The sequence below is a fragment of the Grammomys surdaster genome, unplaced genomic scaffold, assembly GCF_004785775.1.
Source record: "Grammomys surdaster isolate TR1022 unplaced genomic scaffold, NIH_TR_1.0 126531, whole genome shotgun sequence".
Taxonomy (NCBI): Eukaryota; Metazoa; Chordata; class Mammalia; order Rodentia; family Muridae; genus Grammomys; species Grammomys surdaster.
The window spans coordinates 11,268,707-11,276,966 of NW_021621323.1; the positions used below are offsets into that span (position 1 = coordinate 11,268,707).

An 8,260-nucleotide genomic window follows, 5' to 3' on the forward strand; every position below is an offset into this window, starting at 1 on the left:
CCACTACCCCCCCACTCCCACTTCCCCACCCTCAAATCCCCCCCCCCACACACTGGGTGTCCAGCCTTCATGGGTTTAAGGATCTCCTTTCCCACCTATGCTGACAATGCCATCCTTCCCTACATATACAGCTGGAGTCATGTGCTCCCTATGTGCTCCCAGGCTGGTGGTTTAGACCCTGGGAGCCCTGATTGGTTGGTATTGTTGCTCTCCTCATGGGGCCACAAACACTTTCAGCTCCTTCAGTCTTCTTTCTAACTCCTCCATTGGGAACCCCTTGATCAGTTCAATGGTTAGCTGTGAGCATCCGCCTCTGAATATGTCAGACTCTTGCAGACCTCTAAGGAGACATCCATATCAGGCTCCTGTCAGCATGCACTTACTGACATCCACATCAGCATCTACCTTTGGTGACTGCACATGGGATAGATACTCAGGTGGAATGGTCTCCAGATGGCCCCTCCTTCAGGTTCTGTCCCTCATTTTGTCTCCATATTTGCTCCCTTGAGTATTTTGTTACTCCTTTTAAGAAGGACTGATGCACCCACACTTGGTCTTCCTTCTTGATGAGCTTCATGTGGTCTGTTAGTTGAATCTTGGATATTTCAAGCTTCTGGGCTAATATTCAATTATCAGTGAGTGAATATCATGTGTGTTCTTTTGTGATTGGCTTACCTCACTCAGGATGATATTTTCTGGTTTCATCCATTTACCTAAGAATTTCTCAAATTCATTGTTCTTAATAGCTGAGTAATATTCCATTGTGTAAATGTACCACATTTTTTGTATCCATTCCTCTGTTGAAGGACATCTGGGTTCTTTCTAGCTTCTGGCTATTATAAATAAGGCTGCTATAAACATATGTACTTGTTATATGTTGGAACATCTTCTGGGTATATGCCCAGGAGTGGTATAGCTGGATCTTCAGGTAATGCTATGTCTAATTTTCTGAGGAACCACCAGACTGATTTCCAGAGTGGTTGCACCATCTTGCAGTCCTACCAACAATGGAGGAGTGTTCCTCTTTCTCCACATCCTCACCAGCATCTGCTATCACCTGAGTTTTTGATCTTAGCCATTCTGACTGGTGTGAGGTGGAATCTCAGGGTTGTTTTGATTTGCATTTCCCTGATGACTAAGGATGTTGAACATTTCTTTAGGTGCTTTTCTGCCATTTGAATTTCCTCAGTTGAGAATTCTTTGTTTAGCTCTGTACTCCATTTTTTTCTTAGGGTTATTCGGTTGTCTACCAAGATGAACTCTCAATTCTGAACATCTATGCTCCAAATGCAAGGCCGCCAGTGCTCTTAACTGCTGAGCCATCTCGCCAGCCCGAATAATAATTATTATTTTTTTGAGTGGTGGAGCAAACTGGATTTCCTTTCCTCTGCTGTTTGGTTCTATTGTTCCCTGAGGAAACAAGGAAATCATAAAGACTGAAGCAAATGACTTAGGTTTTTGAATTCCAGGTTGCTGTTTAAGCCAAAGAATACAACATTACTGTGTTCTTGGTTTGGAATACATGGCACCCTATATTTGACAGTGATGGAGTGAAGGACAGGGTGGTTAATGCTTCTGGGTAGTGGTGAGGTGTCCACATTTTAACTTAGGTGGTGCAATTCTTGCTCCAGGTACAGTGAGAAAAGAATCGAAAACAGGTGATAAGGTCAATACATGCAATCTTTATCAGTCCCATTGAAAGTTAAGGTGAAGATAGTTGAAAAAGTCCACAGAACATTTGTTTATTTGTTTGTTTAGTTGGTTTTGGTCTTTCAAGATGGGGTTTCTCTGTGTAATAGCCTTAGCTTTCCTGGAACTCACTTTGTAGACCAGGCTGGCCTGGAACTCACATAGATCCACCTGCCTATGTCTCTCAAGTGTGGGTATTAAAGGCATGAGCCACCGTGCTTGGCTTGGAACTTGAAAACATTTAAATAGTCCAGAAGAAGACAGGAAACATGAAATAGAAAATAAACAAAGAATAATACTATGGCTTATCTAAATCTATCCACCTTGACTAAAAGCAGAAATCCAGCATAGTGCTACATACCTGTAGTTGCAGCATTAAAGAGGCAGAGACAGAAAGAGTCCCTTAAATTCCAGCTTTCCTTGGTCTCTGGACTGAGTTTTAGGCCAAACAGCTATAGAGTAAGATCCTGGCTCAGAACGAAAAGGAGAAAAGAAAGTGTGGTGGTTTGAACAAGAATGGCCTCATAGACTCATGTTTGAATGCTTGGTCCATAGGCAGGATCAGGAGGCGTGGTCTTGTTGGAGTAGGTATGACCTTGTTGGAGGAAATGTATCACTATGGGGACAGGCTTGGACATCTCATACGTATTGAAGCTATTCCAAGAGTAACATATACAGTTTTCTTTTGCTGCCTGCAGATCAAGATGTAGAAATCTAAGCTCCTTCTCCAGCACCATGTCTGCCATGATAATAATGGACTAAATCTCTGAACTGTAAGCCAGCCCCAGTTTCCTTTATAAGAGTTGCTATGGTCATGGTGTCTCTTTACAGCAATGAAACCCTAACACAGATTGAAAACAAGCATGAATTATCAGAGTGAATTAAAAAGCAAAGCTATACTGGAGTCTGGCTTCTCGAAGGGAGACTTAGCTAGGATGAAGACTGTTGGTTGGGTGGATGGGTGGATAGACGGATGGATGGACAGATGGATGAAAGGGAACATAGCATATTATAAAACTGAAACTGAGTGAAAATGGAAACTTTAAAACTGTAGATCGTGAGAGGAGGGCTGTTTCATATTTATAAAGAAACTTCTTATCTCTTCAGTGGTGGACACACTTTCCCACCATGTGCTGTAAGCATCCTTCCTTGCCATTGTTAGCTTAAGTCTCATTAGGCTGATTTTAGATTTCACTGGATATCTCAAAACCAAACTTAAAACCTGGAATTCAAGCCAGACGTGATAGCACATACCTGTAATCCCACCACTCAGAAAGCAGAGGCATGAGGACTGCTGCATGTTCAAGGCCCAGCTGGGGGACACAGAGTTCCAAACTAGCTAGGATTAAGTAGGCAGATCTGCCTCAAGAGGAAACAAAACAAAATCACAAGTGCTATTCATAATGAAGAACAGAAATTTGAAAGCCATTAAAAAATAAACTACTTCACAGTTAGGGCTTATGTAGATGATATTTTTGATACAAATGTGTTTGGTTTGATAAGATATATTATCCAAGTACACAACATTATATGTGTTGCTTTGAAAATTTTCTGTATGTGGATAGCTGAAATCATTTAAAAGTATTTTGTGTTTTTGTCACCACATGTAAACAAAGCATTTATTCAACAAAACTCAGTGTTCAAAGGGTCTCAGATTCTTTTCTGCTCACACAGCGTTTTTGCACTGAAGGTAAATTGTTCGGTAGAACAACTTTCCATATGATTGAAAATGACAGTCCTGCCTTTTGGCTGGGGCAGACACATAGCTGGTCTGCTCCTGTGGCGATACTGAATCCTGAGCCATCCTAGAGGAGCAACGGCACTCAGAGCAGTGGGTAAGAACCCCATCTCACTCCCTACACCCCAGAGTTACATCTGGAAGCCAGGGATGCTCAGGACCCACCAGCTACCCAAACCCCACCCCTCCAGAATTCCACTTCCCTTCCGCCCCTACCTGGTCCTTTTGACTGGAGCAGACACATAGCTGGTCTGCTCCTGTGGAGATACTGAATCCTGCGCCATCCTAGAGGAGCCACTGCACTCAGAGCAGCCTAGGAGCCACTACACTCAGAGCAACAGACATCTAGCTGGTTTGCACTTGTGGAGACATCGTATCCTGAGCCATCCTAGAGGAACCACTGCACCCAGAACAGAAGGATTTCCAGATCCCAGAGGTGGCCTGAGTCCCAGGAGTTCTTCCACCCAGGAGATTAGAATCATAAGACCACAGAGACATCTGGATTCTGAGGAGCTCTGACACAAGCAAGATAACTGGAAATACAGACTCCAGTTTTACACAGTGAGGGCAGGTAACACTAGAGTTAACCAGATGGCGAAAGGCAAGCACAAGAACATAAGCAAAAGAAACCAAAGTTACTTGGCATCATCAGTACCCAGTTCTCCCAATATAGCAAGCCCTGGACACCCCATCACACCTGAAAAGCAGAATTCAGAATTAAAATCACTTCTCATGATGATGATAGAGGATTTTAAGAAGGACATAAGTAACTCCCTTAAAGAAATACAGGAGAGTACAAGTAAACACGTAGAAGCCCTTAAAGAGAAAACACAGAAATCCCTTAAAGAACTACAAGAAAACACAAAGAAGGAATTAAACAAAAACATTCAGGATCTGAAAATGGAAATAGAAACAATAAAGAAATCTCAAAGGGAGACAACCATGGAGATAGAAAACCTAGGGAAGAGATCAGGAGTCATAGACGCAAGCATCACCAACCAAATACAAGAGATAGAAGAGAGAATCTCATGTGCAGAAGATACCATGGAAAACATTGACACAGCTGTCAAAGAAAATGCAAAATGCAAAAAACTCCTAACCCAAAACATCCAGGAAATCCAGGACACAATGAGAAGACCAAACCTAAGGATAATAGGTATAGATGAGAATGAAGACTCCCAACTTAAAGGGTCAGTAAATATCTTCAACAAAATTTTGATGAAAACTTCCCTAACCTAAAGAACGAGATGTTCATAAACATACAAGAAGCCTACAGAACACCAAATAGACTAGACCAGAAAAGAAATACCTCCAATCACATAATAATCAAAACATCAAATGCACAAAACACAGAAAAAATACTAAAAGCAGTAAGGGAAAAAGGTCAAGTAACATATAAAGGCAGACCTATAAGAATTACACCAGACTTCTCACCAGAAACTATAAAAGCCAGAAGAGCCTGGACTGACATCATACAGACCCTAAGAGAACACAAATGCCAGCCCAGACTACTACACCCAGCAAAACTCTCAATCACTATAGATGGTGAAACCAAGATATTCTATGACAAAACCAAATTTGCACATATCTTCCCACAAAGCCAGCACTTCAAAGGATAATTGATGGAAAACACCAGCACACGGAGGGAAACTTCAACCTAGAAAAAGCAAGGAAGTAATCTTCCAACAACCCCAAAAGAAGATAACTATACAAACATAATTCTACCTCTAATAACAAAAATAACAGGAAGCCACAATCATTTTTCCTTAATATCTTTTAACATCAATGGACTCAATTGCCCAATAAAAAGATACAGACTATCAGACTGGATACACAAACAGGACCCAGAATTTTGCTGCATACAAGAAATGTACCTCAGTAACAAAGACAGACACTACCTCAGAATAAAAGGATGGAAAACAATTTTCCAACCCAATGGTCCCAAGAAACAAGCTGGAGTGGCCATTCTAATATCAAATAAAATCGACTTTCATCCAAAATTAATCAAAAAAGATAAGGAAGGACACTTCATACTCATCGAAGGAAAAATCTACCAAGGTGAACTCTCAATTCTGAACATCTATGCTCCAAATGCAAGGGCACCTACATACATAAAAGAAACTTTACTAAAGCTCAAAACACACATTACACCTCATACAGTAATAGTGGGGGATTTCAACACCCCACTCTCAGCAATGGACAGATCATGGAAACAGAAACTAAACCGAGACACTTTGACATTAACAGAAGTTATGAACCAAATGGACTTAACAGACATCTATAGAACATTTCATCCTAAAACAAAAGAATATACCTTTTTCTCAGCACCTCACGGTACCTTCTCCAAAATAGACCATATAATTGGTCACAAAACAGGCCTCTACAGATACAAAAAGATTGAAATAATCCCTTGCATCTTATCAGATGCCACGCACTGAGGCTGGTCTTTAATAATGATAAAACCAATGGAAAACCCACGTGCACATGGAAACTGAACAACTCTCTACTCAATGATGACTTGGTCAAGGAAGAAATAAAGAAATTAAAGACTTTTTAGAATTTTTTTTTAAATTTTTTAATTTCTTTTTTTTTTTTGAACATGAAATGCTTTTTTTTATAGCATGTTTTACAAGGGGAGGGGGTAAGAGGGTCCAGGTGGTGGAAAAGTACAAAATCTTCTTGGCCTGTGCCTTGAAACATATCATGGTCTATATGGTACACTGCCTTGAATTATGATCTACCTGCAGTTCTTCAGAAGATAGACTTTTTAGAATTTAATGAAAATGAGGACACATCATACCAAAACTTGTGGGACTCCATGAAGGCAGTGCTAAGAGGAAAATTCATAGCTCTAAGTGCCTACAAAAAGAAACTGGAAAGAGCACACACTAACAACTTGACAGCACAACTAAAAGCTCTAGAACAAAAAGAAGCAAATACACCTAAGAGGAGTAGATGGCAGGAAATAATCAAACTCAGGGCTGAAATCAACCAAATAGAAACAGAAAGAACAATACAAAATATCAACAAAACCAGGAGCTGGTTCTTTGAGAAAATCAACAAGAGAGATAAACCCTTAGCCAGATTAACCAGAGGGCAGAGAGACAGTATCCAAATTAATAAAATCAGAACTGAAAAGGGAGAGTTCCTGGCGGCGGGGACCGGGGTAGCCAACGGCCTGTGAGCATCATGCCTAAGTTTTACTGTGACTACTGTGATACATATCTTACCCACGATTCCCCATCTGTGAGGAAGACACACTGCAGTGGTCGGAAACACAAAGAGAATGTGAAAGACTTACCAGAAATGGATGGAAGAGCAGGCCCAGAGCCTGATTGACAAGACAACGGCTGCATTTCAACAAGGAAAGATCCCACCCGCTCCGTTCTCTGCTCCTCCGCCTGCAGGGGCCATGATCCCGCCTCCCCCCAGTCTCCCGGGTCCTCCTCGGCCTGGCATGATGCCTGCACCCCACATGGGAGGCCCTCCCATGATGCCAATGATGGGCCCCCCTCCTCCTGGGATGATGCCTGTGGGACCAGCTCCTGGGATGAGACCGCCCATGGGAGGCCACATGCCCATGATGCCCGGGCCTCCCATGATGAGACCCCCCGCCCGCCCGATGATGGTGCCCACACGGCCCGGCATGACCCGGCCAGACAGATAAGAGCAGAAGCGCTCGCTCTTCATCGTTTTGTATTGTGCTGTTTGACCAGGAGATCTTGGTGCTGAGCCTGAGTGCTTACTAGACGCATGGCCAGGACCTTCCTTCATAACAGAGAGGAAGAAGTGATACAGAAGGGGCTGTTTTCACTTACATTGGGAAACGTGAAAATAAAATGGTCAGCTGTTTTAGTTAAAAAAAAAAAAAAAAGAACTGAAAAGGGAGACATAACAACAGAAACTGAAGAAATTCAAAAAATCATCAGATCCTACTACAAAGGCCTATACTCAATAAAACTGGAAAACTTGGATGAAATGGACAACTTCCTAGACAGATACCAGGTACCAAAGTTAAATCAGGAGCAGATAAACCATCTAAACAGTCCCACAACCCCTAAGGAAATAGCAGCAGTCATTAAAAGTCTCCCCACCAAAAAAAGCTCAGGACCAATGGTTTTAGTGCAGAATTCTATCAGACCTTCAAGGAAGACCTAATATCAATTCTCTTCAAACTATTTCACAAAATAGAAACAGAAGGAACACTACCCAATTCATTTCATGAAGCTACAATTACACTCATACCCAAACCTCACAAAGACCCAACAAAGAAAGAGAACTTCAGACCAATCTCCCTTATGAACATTGATGCAAAATTACTCAATAAAATTCTAGCGAACCGAATTCAAAAACACATCAAAACAATCATCCATAATGATCAAGTAGGCTTTATCCCAGGGATGCAGGGATGGTTCAATATTCAGAAATCCATCAATGTAATCCACTATATAAACAAACTCAAAGAAAAAAACCACATGATCATCTCACTAGATGCTGAGAAAGCATTTGACAAATTCAACATCCCTTCATGATAAAAGTCTTGGAAAGATCAGGAATTCAAGGCCCATACCTAAACATAGTAAAAGCAATTTACAGCAAACCAGTTTGATGTTAGCCAACATCAAACTAAATGGAGAGAAACTTGAAGCAATCCCACTAAGATCAGGGACTAGACAAGACTGCCCACTCTCCCCCTACCTATGCAATATAGTACTGGAAGTCCTAGCCAGAGCAATTAAACAACAAAAAGAAGTCAAAGGGATACAAATAGGAAAGGAAGAAGTCAAAATATCACTATTTGCAGATGATATGATAGTATACTTAAGTGACCCC

General features: G+C 41.4%; 1 pseudogene; it reads left to right on the plus strand.

The window, feature by feature from the left end:
- Positions 1-6,577: 6,577 nt before the first annotated feature.
- On the plus strand, positions 6,578-7,292 carry LOC114614858 (annotated as a pseudogene).
- The last annotated feature ends 968 nt before the right edge of the window (positions 7,293-8,260 follow it).